Source organism: Rhinolophus sinicus, chromosome 18 (assembly GCF_057876585.1).
Source record: "Rhinolophus sinicus isolate RSI-liver-muscle chromosome 18, RSI-T2T, whole genome shotgun sequence".
NCBI lineage: Eukaryota > Metazoa > Chordata > Mammalia > Chiroptera > Rhinolophidae > Rhinolophus > Rhinolophus sinicus.
The window spans coordinates 82,749,349-82,773,637 of record NC_142518.1 but is presented as its reverse complement, the minus strand read 5'-3'; the positions used below and the strand labels follow the sequence as shown (position 1 = coordinate 82,773,637).

At 38.5% G+C, this 24,289-nt stretch overlaps 1 protein-coding gene across 2 annotated transcripts in view; it reads left to right on the top strand.

Moving 5' to 3' along the window:
* Nucleotides 1-24,289, top strand: part of CUL4B (cullin 4B) — a 117,473-nt gene that overhangs the window by 41,881 nt on the left and 51,303 nt on the right. The window lies entirely within an intron of this gene.

Genomic DNA, 24,289 nt, shown 5'->3' with positions numbered 1-24,289 from the left:
ACAACAGATGTGCATACTGAGTACAGTTATCAAATTCAGGAATTTATTATAACATCGGTAACAGTGTTTCATCTATAGTCCCTATTTCAATTTCATTTGTTCAATTGGTTTTTTTTGGGTTTTTTTCAGTTACAGGATCTAGTCCAAGATCATGTTACTTTATCATGACTCTAATCTGGGATAGTTCTTTAGACTCTCTTTGTCATTTGTAGTATTGCTGTATTTGAAGAGTATAGGACAGAAAAAGTATAAAACATCCCTCAGTGTGGGTTTTCCAATGTTTCCTTATGGTTAAATTCAGGTTATGCAGTGTGGGCTGAAATACTCTGATGCATCCTCCAGTGTCATATCCAGACTCATAGAACTTCCCTTTGCCCCTTATTGGTGATGCTCACTTTGGTTGCTTCGGTAAGATGTTGCCAGTTTTCCACTGAACAGTTATTGTTTTTCCTTTGCAATTAGTGGTTAATTTGTGAAGAGAGATTTTTGAGACCATTTGATACTCTTACTCTATTCATCAAATCCGCCCCTCCTAGATTAGCATCCTTTGATGAGTCTTATCTGAAAAAAATTTTACTGTGATGTTTACAAAATTGTTATTTTCTAACTACATTATTCTTTGTGTATTAATTAGTTGTCATTCTACTCTATGGAGCAGGTTTCCCTTTATCGATATGGAATAAATGCCTTTTTTCTGACCATTTAAAAAAAACAACAAAAAAAACAAAAAAAAACCTGATTCTCCTTCCTCTGAGTTTCATATCATTTGGTTACATCTCTACTCCCTCTTTGCTGTCCACTCATTCATTGAAGATCCTGGCATCTGGTTCACAGTCTTTCCTCTCCACCCTAGAGTTAAACACTGCAAGAGAAAAATCACACAGTTGAATAAATTAGTACCACTATGAATTCATAGTCACCAACCTCAAATGGACTTTCAATACTCCTGGGAATCCTTCTATGTTTACAGCTAACTCTCTCATTCTCCCTAATTATTCTTTCAAAGCTCCATTCTCCTCAAAATTCCAATTCCTCAACAGCTTCTTCAATCTCATGAAATAACTCACCTCTTTTTATATTTTTGAATTACAGTTGACAATCATTATAATTTTAGTTTCGGGTGTATAGCATAGTGGTTAGACATTTATATAATTTACAAAGAGATACCCCCAGTAAGCCTAGTACCTACATGACACCATACATAGTTATTAAAATATTATTCACTATATTCTTTTTTTTATTAAATTTATTGGGGTGACAATTGTTAGTAAAATTACATAGATTTCAGGTGTACAATTCTGTATTACATCACCTATAAATCCCATTGTGTGTTCATCACCCAGAGTCAGTCCTCCTTCCATCACCATATATTCGATCCCCCATACCCTCATCTCCCACCCCCCACCCCCACCCCCCTTACCCTCTGGCAACCACTAAACTATTATCTGTGTCTATGAGTTTCTGTTTCTCATTTGTTTGTCTTGTTCTTTTGTTGTTTTTGGTTTATATACCACATATCAGTGAAATCACATGGTTCTCTGCTTTTTCTGTCTGACTTATTTCGCTCAGCATTACTCTCTCAAGATCCATCCATGTTGTCACAAATGTTCCTATATCATCTTTTCTTACCGCCGAATAGTATTCCATTGTGTATATATACCACAACTTCTTTATCCATTCATCTATCGAAGGACATTTTGGTTGTTTCCATGCCTTGGCCACCGTAAACAAAGCTGCAATGAACATTGGAGCACACGAGTCTTTATCTCTAAACGTTTTCAGATTTTTTGGGTAGATACCCAGGAGAGGGATTGCTGGGTCATATGGCAATTCTATTCGTAATTTTTTGAGGAACCTCCACACTGCCTTCCATAACGGCTGCACCAGTCTGCGTTCCCACCAACAGTGTACGAGGGTTCCTTTTTCTCCACAGCCTCTCCAACATTTGTTCCTATTTGTCTTGTTGATGATAGCCATTCTGACTGGGGTGAGGTGATAGCTCATTGTGGTTTTGCTTTGCATTTCTCTGATGATTAGTGATGTTGAGCATTTTTTCATATGTCTATTTGCCGTTTGTATGTCCTCTTTGGAGAAATGTCTCTTCAAGGCCTCTGCCCATTTTTCAATTGGATTGTTTGTTTTTTTGCTGTTGAGTTGCATGTGTTCCTTGTATATTCTGGATACTAGCCCATTATCGGAGGCACTGTTTGCAAAAATCTTCTCCCATTCAGTTGGTGGCCTCTTTATTTTGTCAATGGTTTCTTTTGCTGTGCAGAAGCTTTTAAGTTTCATATAGTCCCATTCGTTTATTTTAGCTTTTACTTCCATTGCCTTTGGAGTCAAGTTCATAAAATGCTCTTTGAACCCAAGGTCCATAAGTTTAGTACCTATGTTTTCTTCTATGCAGTTTATTGTGTCAGGTCTTATGCTTAAGTCTTTGATCCATTTTGAATTAACTTTGGTACATGGTGACAAATAGCAGTCCAGTTTCATTCTTTTGCACGTGGCTTTCCAACTCTCCCAGCACCATTTATTGAAGAGGCTGTCTTTGCTCCATTGAGTTTTTAGCTTCTTTGTCAAAAATTATTTGTCCATATTTATGTGGTTTTATTTCTGGGTTCTCAATTCTATTCCATTGGTTTATGTGTCTGTTTTTCTGCCAATACCATGCTGTTTTGATTACTGTAGCCCTGTAGTACAAGTAAAGTCAGGAAGTGTGATACCTCCATTATTGTTCTTTTTTCTTAAGATTGCTTTGCTTATTCGGGGTATTTTGTGGTTCCAAACAAATCTGATGATTTTTTGTTCTATTTCTTTAAAATATGCCATTGGGATTTTGATGGGGATTGCATTGAATCTGTATATTGCTTTGGGTAATATGGCAATTTTAACTATGTTGATTCTTCCAATCCATGAGCACAAATATCTTTCCATTTCTTTGTGTCTTCTTCAATTTCTTTCAAAAATGTCTTACAGTTTTCAGCATATAGGTCTTTCACATCCTTGAGTAAGTTTATTCCTAGGTATTTTATTCTTTTTGCTGCAATTGCAAAAAGAATTGTTTTTTGTATTTCTTTTTCTGAGATTTCATTGTTAGTATATAGGAAGGCAATAGACTTTTGTGCGTTGATTTTGTAGCCGGCAACTTTACTGTATTCGTTGATTGTTTCTAATAGCTTTTTACTGGAGTCTTTAGGGTTTTCTATATATACCATCATGTCATCTGCAAAGAGTGATAATTTAACTTCTTCATTCCCAATTTGGATGCCTTTTATTTCTTTCTCTTGCCTGATTGCTCTGGCAAGGACTTCCAACACTATGTTGAAAAGCAGATGTGATAGGGGACATCCCTGTCGTGTTCCTGAACGTAGAGCAAAGGGCTTCAGTTTTTCTCCATTAATTATGAGATTAGCAGAGGGCTTGTCATATATGGCCTTTATTATGTTAAGGTATTTTCCTTCTATACCTATTTTATTAAGTGTTTTAATCATAAATGGATGTTGTATCTTGTCAAATGCTTTTTCTGCATCAATTGATATAATCATATGATTTTTGTCCTTAATTTTGTTTATGTGATGTATCACATTGATGGATTTGCGGATGTTGAACCATCCTTGTGCCCCGGGGATGAACCCCACTTGGTCGTGATGAATAATCTTTTCAACGCATTGTTGTATTCGATTTGCTAGAATTTTATTTAGGATTTTTGCATCAGTATTCATCAGTGATATTGGTCGGTAGTTTTCTTTTTTTGTGCTGTCCTTACCAGGTTTTGGTATCAGGGTGATGTTGGCCTCATAGAATGAATTAGGGAGTACTGTCTCTTCTTCAATTTTTTGGAAGAGTTTGTGCAGGATTGGTATTAGATCCTCTTTAAAGGTTTGGTAGAATTCACTAGGGAAGCCATCTGGTCCCGGACTTTTGCTTTTGGGAAGGTTTTGGATGACTGATTCAATTTCGTTTCTGGTGATCGGTCTGTTTAGATTTTCCAGTTCTTCATGGTTCAGCCTTGGAAGGCTATATGTTTCTAAGAACTTGTCCATTTCTTCTAGGTTGTTGAATTTGGTGGCATATAGTCCTTCATATTATTCTTGGATGATCCTTTGTATTTCTGTGGTGTTCGTGATAACTTCCCCTTTTACGTTTCTGATTTTGTTAATCAGTGTCTTCTCTCTTTTTATCTTAGTAAGTCTAGCCAAGGGTTTGTCAATTTTGTTAATGTTTTCAAAGAACCAGCTCTTTGTCACATTAATTTTTTCTATTGTCTTTTTGTTCTCTATTTCATTTAGTTCTGCTCTAATTTTTGTTATTTCCTTTCTTCTGCTGACCTTGGGTTTTACTTGTTCTTCTTTTTCTAGTTCTTTAAGGTGTAACACGAGGTTATTTATTTGGGAGTTTTCTTGTTTCTTGAGATAGGCCTGTAATGAGATAAATTTCCCTCTTAAAACTGCTTTCGCTGCATCCCAAAAATTTTGGTAGGATGTATTTTCATTGTCATTTGTTTCTATGTATCTTTTGATCGCTCCTCTAATTTCTTCTTTGACCCAGTCCTTCTTTAAAAGTATGTTGTTTCATCTCCATGTATTTGTTTTTTTCCCCGCTTTCTTTTCACAGTTGATATCCAATTTCAAAGCCTTGTAATCAGAGAATATGCATGGTATGATTTCAATCTTCTTAAATTTGTTGAGACTGATTTTATGTCCCAATATATGGTCTATCCTTGAGAATGTTCCGTGTACACTAGAAAAGAATGTATAGTCTGATGTTTTAGGATGAAGTGCTTATAAATGTCAATTATGTCCATTTCATCTAATGTGTCATTTAGGGATACTATTTCGTTATTTATTTTCTGTTTGGATGATCTATCCATAGCTGTCAATGATGTATTTAAGTCCCCTAGTATAATTGTGTTTTGGTCAATTTCTCCCTTTAGTTCTGTTAGTAGTTGCTTGGTGTATTTCGGTGCTCCCTGATTGGGGGCATAAATATTGATGACTGTTATGTCTTCCTATTGTACAGTCCCCTTCACCATTATGAAATGTCCGTCTTTGTCTCTTGTTATCTTTTTCACCTTGAAGTCTGTTTCATCTGATATCATTATGGCTACACTTGATTTTCTCTGGGCACCATTTGCTTGGAGTGTCAATTTCCACCCTTTCACTTTGAGTCTATGCTTGTTCTTGTAGCTGAGATGTGTCTCTTGGAGACAGCATATGGTTGGGTTTAGTTTTTTGATCCAATCTGCTACTCTGTGCCTTTTTATTGGTGAGTTCAGTCCATTTACATTTGGGGTGATTATTGATATGTGAGGATTTCCTGTCATTCTATCTTTAGTTTTCTGGTAAGGCTTTGTCTCCATTGTTTCTTTGCTTTTTTGTTGTTGTCTATTATTTCTGTGTGGTGGTATTCTATGATGTTTCCCTCTGTTTCTTCTTTTATTTCAGTATATATTTCAATTCTGGATTTATTTTGAGTGGTTACCCTTAAGTTTATGTAAAAGAAAGTTTGATATTTAGAGTATTCCATTTTCTTCAGCACGCTTACTTTCTCCATTCCCATATTCCCGTTCAGGCCTTTACTCTCCCCCTTTTTGAGTTTTGATTGCCACAAATTGTCCCTGTTGATGGTGGTCGAATAGCCTCCTTTAGTATTTCTTGTAGTGCAGGTCGTGTATTAGAAAATTCCCTCAGCTTCTGTATGTCTGGAAAGGTCTTTATTCCTCCTTCATATATGAAGGATATCTTTGCTGGATATATTATTCTTGGTTCATGATTTCTCTCTTTCAATAGTTTGAATATTTGGTTCCACTCCCTCCTGGCTTGTAGAGTTTCTGCTGAAAAATCTGATGATAATCTAATGGGCTTTCCTTTGTAAGTTACCGTCTTCTTTTCCCTGGCTGCCTTGAGGATTCTTTCTTTGTCGCTGATTTTAGACAGCTTCAATACAATGTGCCTTGGAGAAGGCCTGTTGGGATTGAGGTAACTAGGTGTTCTATTTGCTTCTTGGATTCGAGGGTCCAGTTCTGTCCACAAATTTGGGAAGTTCTCATCAACAATTTGTTTGAATATATTCTCTGTTCCCTTCTGTCTTTCTTCTCCTTCTGGTATGCCCATTATTCTTATATTCCTCTTTCTGATGGAGTCAGAAAGTTCTTGTAGAGTTCTTTCATTTCTTTTAAGTCTCAAGTCTCTTTCTTCTTCAATCTGTGTCATTTCCAGGTTTCTATCTTCGATGTCACTGATTCTTTGCTCCATCTGGTCAACTCTACTACCTAAGCTGGTTATTTCATTCTTAATTTCTTCTATTGAGTTCTTAATCTCCAGAAATTCTATTTGGTTCTTTTTTAAAATTTCAATCACTTTCGTAAAATGCTCATGCTGTTCTTTGATTGAGTTTCTGAGCTCATTTAACTGCCTATCTGTGTTTTCTTGTATCTCGTTGAGTTTTTTCAGAACTGCAATCTTGAATTCTCTGTCACTTAAGTCACATATTTCTGTATCTTTAAGTGCCTTCTCTGGAGATTTTTCACTTTCTTTCTGAGCTATCTTGTTGCCTTGGTTATTCATGGCGATTACTGGTTTACTATTTCTCTTCCTAGACATCTACAGGAGTGACTTCTGCAACAGGTTGATAGGAAGAGGTCTTTCTTTTGTTTTCCAGTACTTGTTGGTAGAATGTCTTATTATTTCTCCAACTGCAATTTGTTTTTCTTCTCCCACACGGTAGTGCTGTTTTCTCTGCACTATTCCTGCTTCTCACACAATGGGTGGATTCCCTGGGAGACGGGCTTCTCCTCTGTTAATAACTCGTCTAGGTTACAGGGCGGAGTGTCCCGGTGGGTATGCGGAGAGTTTTGAAGTTCCAAAGCTCTTCCTGCACCAGATTCGGAGCCTGTATGTTTCAGCAGTTCTGTTTACTCCTGCAGGGATCCACCCAGATAGGTGGGGTCAGGGGCGGGGTGAGTTGTGAGAGGTGGCCCAGAGCAATGGCGGCAACCACCACCACAGCCGGTCCTGCTTCCACGGCTCCCTCCCCTTTGCCGGAACTAGCTGGGCTGTGAATTTGTGTCTGCGGCCCACAGTTCTCAAAACAGCAAATTTTCTGTTGTTTTGATCTGACACTGCTACTGTTTCGCTTCTAGCACCGGGCAGGTGAGGGCGGGGCGAGCTCTGGGAGGGGTGGGTGGGGGCAGCTAGTCTCAGTGCCTAAGGCTCTGTTCTCTGCTCGGTAGTGAGGGCTTAAACCACCGTTTTCAGCCTTTTTCCCTCAGTCTTTTCTCCGAGGTCTCTGCCGTGAGCGTTGGGTTCAGCTGTGTTATATGCTGTCCCCTCAGCCCTGTGGAGCCCAGGCGGAGCCCTAGCAGTCCCAGTTCTTCCCTCACTCGCAGCTGCGTTAGTTCCGGGAAGCAGCGAGCTCAGCGCACTGAGCGAGGTCTGCGTCCTGCGCCCACGCGGCTCCGTCTCAGCGCTCTTCTCCCTCTCCTCCTCCCTCCACTCGCGCGAATCTCCCACCTGTAGGTGATTGCAATCGGTAGTGGGCCTCTTCGTCTTGCCTGTGTGCTGTGCAGGGAGTCCTTTGTGGAGTTTTTTTGTTCGATTCTTTGTAAATTCCAGGGGAGCTTTACAGAGGCTCACCTCACGCCGCCATTTTTTCGACTATATTCTTTATGCTATACTTTACATGCCCATGACTATTTTGTAACTGCTAATTTGTACTTTTTAATCCATTCAGAAGTCTTCACATAGGAAACCAACTTCCTCCTTACTACTACTACCAAACTGCCATCCTTCTAGTGTTAAAATGGGAGATCGCCTTCTTCCAATCTAGGTCTGGTTCCTCCATCTGTGTTCCAGATCCCTCTCACGTATGGGTCCTCAATAACCTTACTCAATCTATTATTACCTCCCTCCTATATCTTCAACCTCTCCCCCTATATTGGCTCCTTCTCAGATATTTCAAAGGAAATACCTGAATATGCCCACACTGTATAACACTAAACAACACAGAAGTTTGACAATAATAGTAGTTAGCAGCTGTTGAATACTTACCCAAAGCCAAGCACTGTTGCAAGTGCTTTCATGTATTAACACATTTAATTCTCATAGTGACTTTATGAAGTAAGTAGTATTATTATTTCCATTTTATAGATGAAGAAACTGAGGAAAAATAAGGTTAAGGAGTTTGCCCAAGATACCAAGCTATGAAGTACCAGAATCTGGATTTGAATCCAAGTAGTCACAACCTGGCTCTCTAAATCACAACAATTAAAGTCCCCCTGCTTTGCCTTGTCCTCCTCTCTCCTCCTCAGCTCTTCTCTCCCTTCCTTCCTCATAGACAATAACTGGTAAAAGTTTGTGTTTATCCTTCCAGAAATTTTTTGATGTATTTACATATATATTTTTACATATGCACTTTTAAGAAACATAAATGGGATGATACTGTGCATGCTATTTTTCTTTTGCTTTTTCACTTTATGGGTGAAACATATCTGGGAGATTTTTCCATATCAGATCATAATGATAGATAGATAGATAGATAGATAGATAGATAGATAGATAGTCTGACTTCATTGCTTTTGATGGCTATAGGGCATTTCACAGTATGTGTGTACCATAATTTATTTAACTAGTCCCCTTCTGGGAGTCATTTAGGCACCTATAAGAGGATTGAAGGATAGGATGGAGACATAGAACCCCAAAGCTCCTTCTACTGGTCTCCTACTATCAGGGATCGGGGCCCTATGCTCTAACACCTATCTTAACCTCAAAAGTCCTCCACTGCATCAACAAGAGGTCAGTGGGGACCCCATACATATCCTTGCCCCTGGCAGAAGTCAAGAACAAACTTATACAATGGGACTAAAACCACACTTCCAGGGCTGGCCCGGTGGCTCAGGCAGTTAGAGCTCCATGCTCCTAACTCCGAAGGCTGCCGGTTCGATTCCCACATGGGCCAGTGGGCTCTCAACCATAAGGTTGCCAGTTCAATTCAAGTCCCACAAAGGATGGTGGGCTCCGCCCACTGCAACTAAGATTGAACACAGCACCTTGAGCTGAGCTGCCTCCCGAATGGCTGTTAGTTGGAGCGCGGGTTCTCAACCACAAGGTTGCCAGTTCGATTCCTGGACTCCCACAAGGGATGGTGGGCAGCACCCCCTGCAACTAAAATTGAACACCGCACCTTGAGCTGAGCTGCCGCTGAGCTGCCGCTGAGCTCCCGGATGGCTCAGTTGGTTGTAATGCATCCTCTCAACCACAAGGTTGCTGGTTTCCACTCCCGAAAGGGATGGTGGCTGTGCCCCCTGCAACTAGAAAATGGCAACTGAACCTGGAGCTGACCTGCGCCCTCCACAACTAAGACTGAAAGGACAACAACTTGAAGCTGAACAGCACCCTCCACAACTAAGATTGAAAGGACAACAACTTGACTTGGAAAAAAGTCCTGGAAGTACACACTGTTTCTCAATGAAGTCCTGTTAGCCCCTTCCCCAATAAAATCTAAAAAAAAAACACGGGGAAAAAACACACTTCCTCGAGGTTTTCACCCACTGTCAACAGTGGTCAAGAGGGGGCCCAGGCATATCCTTGGTCTTCTCTTAGTCCACACTCGCTCCCTTTATGGTTCTCATCGTGTCTCAAAGCTACAAATACGCCAATGACACCCACATTTATATCTCCAGCCTAGACCTCTTCCTTGAACTCCAGTCTGTATATCCAACTGCCTACTTGACTTCTGTACTTGGATATCTAAAAGACATCTCAAATTCATGTCCAAAACTATATTTCTAGACTCTCTTCATTCCACCTCCCCATCTATACACACAAGTCCCAAAACCTCTTTTAGGGAGTGTTATGAACTTTTCTATATCTTTACTTATTCACCTGATCTGCTGATTTCTGAGAGAAATATTTTACCTCAAACGTGCCCAAACGTCTGCACAGCAATCCTAATACTTATCACTTGACAAGTCATTCTGAACTATTTCAAACTTTTTCCACTTTTCTCAAACTTCCACCACCCTCCTCTGCTCCATGACATCCTACTTTATACATAAAATGGAAGAGAAGATGGGATTGCCCTCATCTGTCTGCTACCAAACATATAACTTAAAACTGTCTACTCCATCCCATTCCATTTAACTTTTCTCATTCATGTAGCTATCTCTTTCTGAGACCCGTCTCTCCACTTGACTTTTGAATTCCATATCTTTCCACTTTCTCAGAAACATTGCCTTATCAATTATCCCCTTCTGTCATGATCTCTCTCTCTCTCTCTCTCTGTCATATATATATATATATATATATATATATATATATATATATATATATATATATATATATACAGATGGTGTCAAAAATATGTATACATATTTTAAGAAAGGAAAAAACTATTAAAATTGTAATACTCAATATATGCATATACCAATAACAAAAGATGAATACAAGTCACACTTGACTTCTGCAATAACAAGAGGTGCTCAAAGTGGTTACCTTCATCATCCAGACACTTCTGATTGCAGCAAAGTACTGCTTGAGCAACATTGACCATCTCTTAAAATGGTATACATTTTCTTGGCAACCCTGGTACAGATAGATGATAGATAGACAGATAGACAGACAGATAGATGATAGATAGATAGATAGATAGATAGATAGATAGATAGATAGATAGATACATACATACATACATACATACATACATACTTACATACATACATACATACATACATAGATGGATAGATACATAGATAGATCAAGAAGAGGTAGAGTTTAATTCCCTTGTCTTTAAAACTGAGCTGTTTCAGCGCCTTGCAGCTTTCACCTGGGCCTTTTGGAACCCTCACTCTTGGACCCTTCAGGCACCATGTAACAAATCTGCCTACCTGAAGTCTGTCATTCTGTGAGAAGAAACCAAGTTAGTCACGTGAAGAGGCTGTCTGGAGAGAAAGACGCCCGACCAGCTCCCAACTATTCTAGTTCCTAGCAATTCAAGTAACCCCAACTGAGGGCCCAGATGTCATAAAGCAGAAATGAGCTATCCTTGGTGTTCTTTATCTGAATTTCTGACCCAAATTATCATGACATATAATAATAATTGTTTTAAATCACTAAATTTTGGAATTGTGTGTTATACAGAAATAAATAACTTAAATGTTAAAAATGGCCTTCATGTTGCCAAATGTAATAGACATATTTTTATCTCCATTTATTCAACTTGTCAGCAGCTCTTGTCAAAGGCAACCATTCCCTCTTTTTGAAACATTCCCTTCCCTTGAGCTACATTCTCCTGGCTGTCCTCAGACCCTCTGGTTACTTCCTACCCTCCTTTATTCAACCATTAAATGTTAACATTTAACTCAGTTGTAGCCCTTCTTCTCACTTTATAGTCTCTCATTAAATGATCTCATCTATATCTGAGTTTTCAATTACTATCTGTTTCATATAGCTCACAAATTTATATCTCCAGCTTTTCTAGAGCTCCAGATATTTTTATCCAAATGCCTACTACACATCTCCTCTTGGATGTTTCAAAAGCAGCTCAAATTCAACATATTCAAAACCAAATTCTTCTCTTCCTCCTCTCCCTAAAAAATAAAACAGTAACTTCCCTCTCTCAGTGAATGGCACCATCATCCATGCACTTGCAAAAACCGGAAACCAGAAACATTCTTGCTATGTCTTCTTTCCCATCTTCATGTGCAAGTCATCCTGAAGCCATATCAATTTTTACTATTAGATCTCTCTTAAAGCTTTCTTCTTCTCTCTCAATGTCTACCACTCTCACCTCTGTCTAGTATATCTTCTTTTCTCAGGCATATAGTTACAGCCTTCTAATTGAGCTCCCTGCTTTGACTGTTGCCCCCCATCCAATACCTTTTACAGACAGAATAGTCTTTTTCACTTTTAGTCTTTCCAATAATTCTGATTGTGCTTAGGATAAGAATATAAATCATTAATATAGCCTCTGAAGCCCTGCATAACCCGGCTGGTATCTACATCAGCTTGATTTTATAAAATTCTCCGCTTGCTGACTGAGCTACAGCTGCACCAGCTCTCTTTTCTCCCTCAAATGCACTGGGCTTCCTCCTGCCACAGGGCCTTTGCACATGATTTTCCCCCACTCCCCCTCTGCTTAGAATGCTTTGCCTTTTCTCCCTCTTCACCCAATTAACTCCAGTGCATCCTTCAGATCTCTGAGGAGGTTTTTTTTTTTGCTAGGGAACTTTCCCTGACCTCTCATACCTCTGTGTAGCTCTCCTACAGAGCACTCATCACAGTTGTAATTTTACATGTATTTGAATGAATATTTGAATGTTTGTCTCCCTGACTAGACTGTAAGCTTCAGGCTATATGCACCAAGGTTGTTTTGCTTGCTACTGTGCTCACAATACCTAACACAATGATTTGGCACACATTAGGTGCTAAATATATATTTTTGGAAGAAAGCAGGGAAGAAGGCAGGAAAAGGGTGAGGGATAAGGAGAGAAGGGAAGGAGAAAAGGGGAGAGCAGAATCTCCCCCATGATTGGTTATGTATAAATTTATATTCTCCTTGAATTTGTAACAAACTTTGCTTTACACATGTTCTTAGTGGAGTGTGCCTTTTATGAATATTAAATATCCCTCTGTTTCTTTTAATATTTTTAGCTCTGATTCTATTTTTGTCTGATTCAAACAGTGCTTTTTTTTTTTTTTGCTACCATTTGGAAAACTCAAAGTTTTACTGTTTCTTTGCTCACTGCTATTTCTTGTACAGTGTTCCACATGTTTCTCTTTTTTGGATTCATTTTTCCTTTTGCTATAATATTACCTGAATAATTCATAGAGAATTTTCTGAATATGTCTGCAATGTTTTCTGAATATGTAGGAAAATTAGAAGCTGAAAATTGGAGTTTTGTCCTGTGTATTATTTCACACACACCCTTTCCCCCCTCAGGGTAAATTGTTCTATTTATTGATTTTGTTTTTTCTCTTTTATGTTCTAGGTTTTCTCCAAATATTTCTGGTAATCCTTTGTTGTCTATGCATATTAGTGAATAAGGGGCAAATACATTAGCAAAGATAGCTTGCCTGAGATTCCTCTGCCATTATGTGTCCCCAGCTGGCCTGTCTCCTGCGCTGGAGGGCTTTGTGTAAATGGGTTGCATGTGTTGACCTGTCAGGTTTCACTTTAAAGTGGGTGGGCATGCATAAGACAAAAAGGTTGTTCCCCCAACTCCCTGCAAACTGCCAAAACAATTTTACTCTGGCAGTGTAGTACTCCAGTGTATTTCTCTCCTGGCCAAAGCTGCTTCTCATCTTTTGTTTTTCCATATATTCTGTGGAAGTCCAAATTACATCAAGGTCTGCTCAGCTTTTTTGTTTGTTTGTTTTTTGGTTTTGGGGTTTTTCTCCTAAGATTCTACACCTACACTAGGAAACACTTGGCAGCAATAGCTCACATTCCTTACAATGAAATTTTAGTCTTTAACCTTAGGATGGGTTGCAGGAAGGAAGGAGAAGGATAATCAGAGTGGAGCGCAGATGGTTTGTCTTTTCTGAATACAATTTTTAATTGACCAGAGGGCACCCCCTACTCTTTCCATTTATTCATTCTGAGATTTTATTTTCTCTGGATTACTCCACTAATTTTCTTTTGCAGGTTTTGGACTTGACAACTCCTCCTCTCTTATCAATATGATCATACTGATTTCTAATCTCAAGGGATTCATCTCAACTTCTGAACTACTGATGGTACACTTTCTTTAATTATAACACTCTGGGTCCTTTTGCTATTCTGATGTTTTAAGGGATGTGGGGAGGGGAAAATGGGGACAAAATTACAAGTGCTTATGCTGCCATCTTGATCTAATCTGACAAAAGTCATTTTCTTACGTCAATTTACCTGACACAAGCAGAGAAGCCAAGGCTCACTCTGAAAGGCAAGGGGGAAAGTCCTCTTCTAGTGCTGGTTTTGGAATACTCAGGACTTCTAAAAGAGGCCCATTAGAATTTGGAAATCTAGTATCTGCATATCAGTGCTTCTGAGAGAGCCAAGGCAGCACCTAGCAGGCATTATCCTTGAGCAGAAAAATGTACAAAAGAAACACTGCCTCCTTGGGGTGAATTACCTAGAAAAAGGCACCTCTTTGGGTAGGCCAAGTATAAAAATCCTCTCCTTTCTCTGCTGACAGTGGTATGCCTGCATTAGGACACAAGGCTTGTTGAGCAGCAAAGTATAGGATAGATTTCATAACCCCCCCCACACACACACACACCCTGTCATTTGTGCACCCTTGTGCCGGGCATATCTTGCAGAACCATATGTAGTAAAAAAAATAGCCTCTGCCAGTGCCAATTACAATGCACCGAGATAAGGCCTCAACCCTCTGAGGCTTCTCCCAATTCCATGCACAGGCCTGCGGGGTCAGGTTCAAGTTCAAGTGAGCCTCCTACAACAGCAGCTTTTGCGCCACACCGTTCATTGCCCCAAGAGATAGGCCTCTGATGTACCTGAGGCCTTGCACAGCCAACATTACAGAGCAGCTCAGAGTTCTTGCCTACAACAACAGGGGATCTCTGGTTCTCGGCCCTTCTCACTTTTTTTTTTTAATTAGTTTATAAGGGCAACTACTGTTAGTAAAGTTACATAGATTTCAGGTGTACAATTCTGTGTTACATCATCTATAAATCCCATTGTGTGTTCACCACCAAGAGTCAGTTCTCTTTCCATCACCATATATTTGATCCCCATTACCTTCATCTACCACCTCCCACCACCCTTACCCTCTGGTAACCACTAAACTATTGTCTGTGTCTATGAGTTTTTGTTTCTTCATTTTTTTGTTTCATTCTTTAGTTGTTTTCAGTTTTATATACCACATATCAGTGAAATCATATGGTTCTCGATTTTTTCTTTCTGGCTGATTTCGCGCAGCATAATAATCTCAAGAACCATCCACGTTGTCACAAATGGTACTATATCATCTTTTCTTACCGTCGAATAGTATTCCATTGTGTATATATACCACCAATTCTTTATCCAATCATCCATTAAAGGACGGTTTGGTTGTTTCCACATCTTGGCCACCATAAATAAAGTTGCAATGAACATTGGAGCACATATATATTTATGGATAAATGTTTTCAGATTTTTTGGGTACATACCCAAGAGACAGATTGTGGGTCATATGCTAATTCTATTCTTAATTTTTTGAGGAACCTCCACACTGCCTTCCATAGCAGATGTACCAATCTGCATTCCCACCAACAGTGTATGAGGGTTCCTTTTTCTCCACAGCCTCTCCAACACTTGTTACTATTTGTCTTGTTGATGATAGCCATTCTGACTGGGGTGAGGTGATAACTCATTGTGTGTTTTATTTGCATGTCTCTGATGATTAGGGATATTGAACATGTTTTCATATGTCTATTGGCCATTTCTGTGTCTTCTTTGAAGAAATGTCTATTTAGGTCCTCTGCTCATCTTTTAATTGGATTTTTTGTTCTTTTTGTTGTTGTCAAATTGTATAAGCTGCTTATGTAATTTGGATATTAACACCTTATTGGACGCACTGTTTGCAAAAATCTTCTATTCGGTTCGTTGCTTCCTTATTTTGTCGATGGTTTCTTTGCTGTGCAGAAGCTTTTTAGTTTGATATAGTCCCATCCATTTATTTTAGCTTTTACTTCCCTTGCCTTTGAAGTCAAATTCATAAAATCCTCTTTGAACCCAAGGTCCATAAGTTTAGTGCCTATGTTTTCTTCTATGCAGTTTGTTGTTTCAGGTCTTATATTTAGGTCTTTGATCCATTTTGAGTTAATTTTGGTACACAGCAAGAAACAGCAGTCTAGTTTCATTCTTCTGCATATGGCTTTCCAATTCTCCCACCACCATTTATTGAAAAGGCCGTCTGTTCTCCCCTGTATGTTTCTGGCTTCTTTGTCGACAATTATCTGTCCATATTTATGTGGATTTATTTCTGGGTTCTCGATTGTATTCCATTGGTCTGGTATCTGTTTTTCTGCCAATACCATACTGTTTAGATTATTGTTGTACTATAGTACAAGCAGAAGTCAGGGAGTGTGATACCTCCAGCATTGTTTTTTTTCCTTAGGATTGCTTTGGCTATTTGGGGTTTTGTGGTTCCATACAAATCTGATGATTTATTGTTCTATTAAGTTAAAAAATGCCATTGGGATTTTGATGGCAACTGCATTAAATCTGTATATTACTTTGGGTAATATGGCCATTTTCACTATGTTGATTCTTCCAATCCATGAACACGGAATGTCTTTCCATTTATTTGTGTCTTCTTCAATTTAGTTTTAAAATGTCCTATAGTTTTCAGTATGGAAGTCTTTCACATCCTTGGTTAAGTTTATTCCTAGGTATTTTATTCTTTTTCTTTCAGTTACAAAAGAAATTTTTTTTGTTGTTGTTTCTTTTTCTGAGATTTCGTTGTTAGTAGATAGGAATGGAAAGGACGTTTGTACATTGATTTTGTAGCCAGCAACTTTACTGTAATCATTTGTTTTAATAGCTTTTTGGTGGAGTCTTTAGGGTTTTCTATATATAGCAACATGTCATCTGCAAAAAGTGACAATTTAACTTCTTCATTCCCTTATTTGGATTCCTTTTATTTCTTTCTCTTGCCTGATTGCTCTGGCTAGGACTTCTAATACTATGTTGAAAAGCAGAGGTGATAGGGGACAGCGCTGTTGTGTTCCTGAACATACAGCAAAGGGTGTCAGATTTTCACCATTGATGATAACATTAGCTGAGGGTTTGTAATATATGACCTTTATTATATTGAGGTTTTTTTCCTTCTATACCCATTTTACTAAGTATTTTCATCATAAATAGATGTATCTTGTCAAACGATTTTTCTGCATCTATTGATATAATCATATGATTTTTGTCCTTTATTTTGTTTATGTAATGTATCACACTGATCGACTTGCGTATGTTGAAACATCCTTGTGCCATGGGATGTACCCTACTTGGTCGTGATGTATAATCTTTTTAACGTATTGTTGCATTTGATTTGCTAGAATTTTCTTTAGGACTTTTGCATCTGTATTCATCAGAGAAATTGGTTTGTAATTTTCTTTTTTTGTGTTATCTTTACCAGGTTTTGGTATCAGGGTAACGTTAGGGAATACTGTCTCATCTTCAATTTTTTGGAAGAGTTTGAGCAAGATTGGTATTAGATCCTCTTTGAGTGTTTGGTAGAATTCATTAGTGAAGCAATCTGTTCTCGGAATTTTGCTTTTGGTAAGGTTTTAGATGAATGATTCAATTTCCTTACTGTTGATCAGTCTATTGAGATTTTCCATTTCTTCATGATTCAGCCTAGGAAGACTATGTGTTTCTAAGAAGACATCCAGTTTTTCTAGGCTATTGAATTTTGTGACACATAGCCCTTCATGATATTAATTGATGATCCTTTGTATTTCTGTGGCATCCATGGTAACTCCCCCCCTTTTGTTTCTGATTTTATTTGTGTCTTTTCTCCTTTTATCTTAGTGAGTCTAGCCAATGGTTTTTCAATTTTATTAATCTTTTCTAAAAACCAGGTTCTTGTTGCATTAATTTTTTCTATCATCTTTTTGTTGTCCATTTCATTTAGCTCTGCTCTGATTTTTATTTCCTTCCTTCTGTTGACATTGGGTTTCATTTGTCCTTCTTGTTCTAGTTCTTTAAGGTGTAATGTGACCTTTTTTATCTGTTTTTTTTCTTCTTTTTTGAGATAAACCTGTAATTATATGACTTTCCCTCTTAAAACTGCTTTCACTGCATCCCAAAAATTTTTGTAGGATGTGTTTTCAGTGTCACTTGTTTCTATATATCTTTTGATTTCTCCTGTTATTTCTTCTTTGACCCAGTAGTGCTCTACAAATGCCCGTTATGTCCATTTCATCTAATGTGTCATTTAGGGCTAATATTTCTTTATTTATTTTCTGTTTGGATGATCTATCCATAGCTATCAATGATGTATTTAGGTCCCCTAATTGTGTTTTGGTCTGTTTCTCCCTTTAGTTCTGTTAGTAGTTGCTGGTATATTTCAGTGCTCCCTGATTGGGGGCATAAATATTGATGACTGTTATGTATTCTTGTTGTGTAGTCGCCTTTATCATTATGAAATGTCCGTCTTTGTCTCTTGTTACCTTTTTATCCTGAAGTCTGTTTCATTTGATATCAGTATGGCTACACCTGATTTTCTCTGGATACCATTTGCTTGGAATGTGAATTCCCACCCTTTCACTTTGAGTCTATGGTTGTCCTTGTAGATAAGATAGGTCTCTTAGAGGCAGCACATGGTTGGGTTTAGTTTTTTGATCCAATGTGCTACTCTGTGCCTTTTTATTGGTGAGTTCAGTCCACTTACACTTAGGGTGATTATTGATATGTGAGGATTTCCTATCATTCTATGTTTGGTTTCCTGGGAAGACTGTGTCTCCACTGTTCCTTTCCGTTTTTGTTGTTGTGTATTATTTCTGTGTCTTGTTAGTCTATGATTTTTCCTTCTGTTTCTTCTTTCATTACATTATATATTTCAGTTCTGGATTTTTTTTTTGAGTGGCTACCATTGCTTATGTAACAGAAATTTTGATATTTAGAGTATTCCATTTTCTTCAGCATGCTTACTTTCTCCATTCCCATATTCCAGTTCAGGCCTTTGCTCTCCCTCTTTTATGTTTTGGTTGCCACAAATTATCCCTGTTTATGCTGGTCGAATAGCCTCCTTCAGTATTGCTTGTAGTGCAGGTCGTGTGTTAGAAAATTCCCTCAGCATCTGTATTTCTGGAAAGGTCTTTATTCCTCCTTCATAGCTAAAGGATATCTTTGCTGGATATATTATTCTTGGCTCATAATTTCTGTCTTTCAAGATTTTGAATATTTGATTTCACTCCCTCCTGGCTGTAGAGTTTCTGCTGAAAAATCTGATGATAATCTAATGGGTTTCCTTTTTAGGTTACTGTCTTTTTTCCCTGGCAGCCTTGAGGATTCTTTCTTTATCGTTAAGTTTTGACAGCTTTAAAACCATGTGCCTTGGAGAAGGCCTGTTGATGTTGAGGTAATTAGGTGCTCTATTTGCTTCTTGGATTTGAAGATCCAGCTCTTTCCACAAGTTTGGTAAGTTCTTGTCGACTATTTGTTTGAATACAGTCTCTGTTTCATTCTCCATTTCTTCTCCTTCTGGTATGCCCATTATTCTTATATTGCTCTTTCTGATGGAGTCAGAAAGTTCTTGTTGAGTTCTTTCATTTCTTTTAAGTCTCAAGTCTCTTTCTTCTTACATCTGTGTCATTTCCAGATTTCTATCTTCGATGTCATTGATTCTTTCCTCCATCTGGTCAACTCTACTATGGCTATTTAATTCTTCATTTCTTTTATTGAGTTCTTAATCTCCAGTATTGTATTTGGTTCTTTTTCAAAATTTCAATCTCTTTGGTGAAATGTTCATTTTGTTGTTTGATTGTGTTTCTGAGTTCATTATACCGTCTGTCTGTGTTTCTTGCTTCTCATTGAATTTTTAAAGAACTGCAATCTTGAATCCTCTGTCAATATAGTCACACATTTCTATGTCTTTAAGTTCATTTTCTTTCTGATTTGTCTTGTTACCTTGATTATTCACGGTAATTAATGAATTATTATTTCTTTTCCTAGGCATCTACAGGATTGGGTTCTGCAACAGGTTGATAGGAAGAGGACTTTCTTTTGTTTTCCAGTAGGTGTTGGTAGAATAATTTATTTTCTCTCTGACTGCAGATTTTTATTCTCTCTCATGCTTTAGTGTTATATTTTCACTGCATTGTTTGGGCTTCTCACACAATTGGGGGATTCACTGGAAGGTGGGCTTCTCTTCTGTGAGCAGGTCACTAGGGTCTCAGGGCAGTGCCTCCTTGGGGCAATTGGAGAGATTCTGAAGTTCCAAAGCTCTCCCCACACCAGTTTCAGAGTCTATGTGCTTCAGAGGCTCTGTTTACTTCTGCAGGGATCTGCCCAGATAGGTGGGGACAGGGGCAGGGTGGGCTGTGAGAGGTTTCCCAGAGCAATGGTGGTGACCACCAACATAGCCAGTCCTACACCCAAGGCTCCCTCCCCTTCGCTGGAACTAGTTGGGCTGGGAGTCCATGGCTGTAGTCCACAGTTTTCAGAACCACAAATATTCTGTTCTTTTCATCTGACACTTCTACCTTTGAGATTCTAGCACTAGAAGGGTGGGTGTAGGGCGAGCTCTGGGAGGTTGGGGAGGAAGCCAGCTAGGCTCCGAGCCTATGCTTTCCATCCTCTGCTTGGCAGTGAGGGCTTAAACCACTATTTTCATCCTTCTTCCCTCAGTCTTTGCTCTGAGGTCTGTGCCATGAGCTTTGGGTTCAGCTGTGTTATATGCTGATCTCTCAGGCAGAACTGTGGGTCATTAGTGGAGCACTAGCAGCCCAAATTCCTCCCTCTCCTATGACTGTGATAGCTTCGGAATGCAGGGAGTTCAGAGCTCCATGTTCTGTCTGCGTCCTGCGGCCCATGCAGCGTCCCGTGCTTCTGTAATTCCTGCTTCCCTCCTCCCCCGCTCACCCAATTTGCCCACCTTTACATGATTTCAGTTGGGTGCCTCTTAGTCTTGCCTGTCTGCTGTGCAGGGAGTCCTTTCTGAAATTATAGTTATTCAGTTTGTTGTAAATTCCAGGGGAGATCTCAAGAGGCTCACCTCACACTGCCATATTTATGACATAATCCCCCTCGCTTCTAAGAGAGACACCATCAGCAATAAGCGAAGAGATCTTTAATGTAAATGTCAACAGCCCTCAGAGACCATTAACTATGACGAGGCCTCTCCAAGAATTGTGCTAAGGAACTAGGGACATACTAGTTCCATACTAAAGTGCCTCCTCCCTCTCCTGCTCCCACAACCTACCCAATTCAACCAACCTGGGTCATCAGCATATCTACCAGAAGTAATTCTCTTGGCAACCCTGCAGGACATAGATAGATATAGATATATAGATATAGATATAGATACAGATATAAAAATATATGTATCCTTCTGCCTTTCTAATACCATCTCCCAGAAATTACCTACATCAAGTTTGCTGTATGGTCTTCTTGACTTGTTACTATGCTTACACAAATATATAAGGCAAATATATATATTTATATTTTTAAACAAAAATGAGACTAGTCAATACAAATTGGGCTACAACTTACTTCATTTCCCACTTAATGCACCATGGACACCTTTTAGATGGTGTCTATATAGTTCCATAACTTACTTTTTAACAGCTGCATAATGTTCTATTGCACAGATGTACAATGATTTATTTAGCCCTCCCATCCAAGTACTAACTATGCCCGGCCCTGCTTACCTTCCAAGATCAGACAAGAGCCAACATGTTCAGGCTGGTGTGGCTATAGGATATTTATCCCTCTTATATTTTTCCCTATTCTCTCCTCCTCACATTCTCAATAAAGGTATAACAACTTTTCGATAAACTATTATGTTTACATCGTTATGATTATGTATAAATAATTTACTGATGAGCCAGGTAGTATATTATGATTACATTTCCATTCTTAAACAAATTTTTATTTTCCTGGATTTAATAATTATCTCTTCTTTTCATTTGCTTAGTTTCCTATGGTGCTCCATGGATTTGTGCAGTGCACAGCCTGAGCAGTTATACATGGCAGCACTGTTTGCACCTATGGCTGAGTCTTCCCAAACTATGCAACAAATTTTCAATATAATTTTTTACACAGTTAAATTAATAATCTCTGAGTTCCTTTTTTTGTTGTTCGGAGCCCCTATCTTCACACTCCAATCTCTTGTGTCAGATCTTCAGTTCCCTGTATGCCATGTCTTCTTTTCTGGTTTGCTTTCTAAGTTTAGTGAGCTATATCCTCCAGTCACTTCTTTTATTACAAGTTTTATTTAAAAAATATAGCTAACACACAACATCATATCAGTTTCAGGTGTACACGATAGTTGTTCAACATTCATATACCTAAAGAAGTGATCACCATAAGTCCAGGAACCAACACCATATTATGCTATCACAATATTATTGACTACATTTTCCATGCTGTACATTACATCCCCATGACTTATTTGTTTTATACCTGGAAACTTGAACCTCATTCCCTTTCACTCCCCGCCACACCCATAATTTTTCAATTACAGTTCACATTCAGTATTATTTTATATTAATTTCAAGTGTACAGCATAGTGGTTAGACATTTGTATAATTTAAGAAGTGATCCCCCTGAATAGTCTGGAACTCACCTAGCACTATACATAGCTATTACTATATTATTGACTATATTCCCTATGCTTTACTTTACATCCCCATGACTACTTTGTAACAACAATTTGTGCTTCTTAATCCCTTCCTGTTTTTCCCCCACCCTCTCAACCCCCCTACCGCCTGGCAACCATCAAGATGTTCTCTGTATCTATGAGTGGGTTTCTGTTTTGTTTATTTTGTTCTTTTATTCCACATATATGCGAAATCACATTTCACCTGTCTTTCTCTGACACTCCACTCAGCACAGTACCCTCCAGGTCCACCCATACTGCTGCAGAAGAAAAGAACTCATTCCCTTCCATGGCCGAGCAATATTCCATTGTATATATGAGGTCTGACAATTAAGTTCACAAACTTGTTGCAACGATGTTGCTAACCTTTTTTGATATCAGAGGGATTACTCATTATGAATTTGCACCACCTGGACAGTTAACCAAGTTTATTATTTGGAAGTGCTGAAAAGGCTGCATGAAAAAGTTAGAGGAAAATGACCTGAACTTATAGCCAACAATTCATGACTCTTGCATCACGACAATGCACCAGATCACATGGCACTGTCTGTGAGGGACATTTTAGCCAGTAAACAAATAACTGTATCAGAACACCCTCCCTACTCACCTGATCTGGCCCTCAATGACTGTGTTCTTTACCTGAAGGTAAAGGAAATATTGAAAGAAAGACATTTTGATGACATTCAGGATATAAAGGCTAATATGACGACAGCTCTGATGGCCATTCCAGAAAGAGTTCCAAAATTGTTTTGAAGGGTGGACTAGGCTCTGGCGTTGGTGCATAGCTTCCCAAGGGGAGTACTTCAAAGGTGAACGTAGTGATATTCAGCAATGAGGTATGTAGCACGTTTTCTAGGATGAGTTTGTGAACTTAATTATCTGACCTTGCATATACCACCTCCTCTTTATCCATTCTTCCATCAGTGGACACCCAGGGTACTTCTATATCTTGGCCATTGTAAATAATGCTGTAATGAACACATGGATGCACAATTCTCCTCGAAGTACTATTTTGGGTTTCCTCTGATAAATACCAGAAGTGGGATTACTGGGTCCTTCTTTTTCTCCTTATAGACTTTGTTTTAAAGTCTTTTTTTGTTTGGTATAAGTATTGCTAACGCAACTTTTTTTTTTTTCATTTCCATCTTCATGAAATAACTTTTTTCATCCTTTTCCTTTCAGTCTGTGTGTGTCTTTCAATCTGAAGTGAGTCTCTTATAGACAGCATATGTAAGAGTTTTATTTTCTTATGTATTCAGCCACCCTGTTTTTGCTAGGAACATTTAATCCATCTAGATTGAATGTAATTGTTGACAGATGCATTGTTATTGCCATTTTATAATTCATATTTTTTATCTTTTTTTCTTCTGTCTTAAAGCAGTACCTCTACATTCCTTGTAATACTTATTTGATAGCGATGAACTCCTTTTAGCTTTTCCTTGTCTGGCAAGCTCTTTATCTCTCCTTTGATTTTAAATGATAGTCTTGCTGGATAGAGTAGTCTTGACTGCAGATCCTTGGTTTTCATCACTTTGAGTATTTCCTGCCAATCCCTTCTGTCCTGCAAGATCTCTGTTGAGAAATCAGCTGACACTCTTATGGGAGCTCCCTTATAAGTTTTTAGTTGCCTTTCTCTTGCTGCTTTGAAAATTCTGTCTTTGTCTTTAACCTTTGCCATTTTAATTATAATGTGTCTTGATGTGGGCTGTTTGGGTTCACCTTGTTTGAGACTCTCTGTTTAATTTCTGGGCTTATATGTCTATTTCCTTCACCAGGTCAGGAAAATTTTGCATCATTATTTCTTTAAACAGGTTCTCAATCTCTTGCTTCCTCTCTTCTCCTTCTGGTACACCATAATGCAAATGTTGTTATGCTTGATGTTGTCCCAGAGGCCTCTTAAACTATCATTACTTTTGTATTATTTTTTTCCTTTTGTTGTTCCGATTGGGTGTTTTCTGCTGCCTTGTCTTCCAAATTGCTGATTCGATC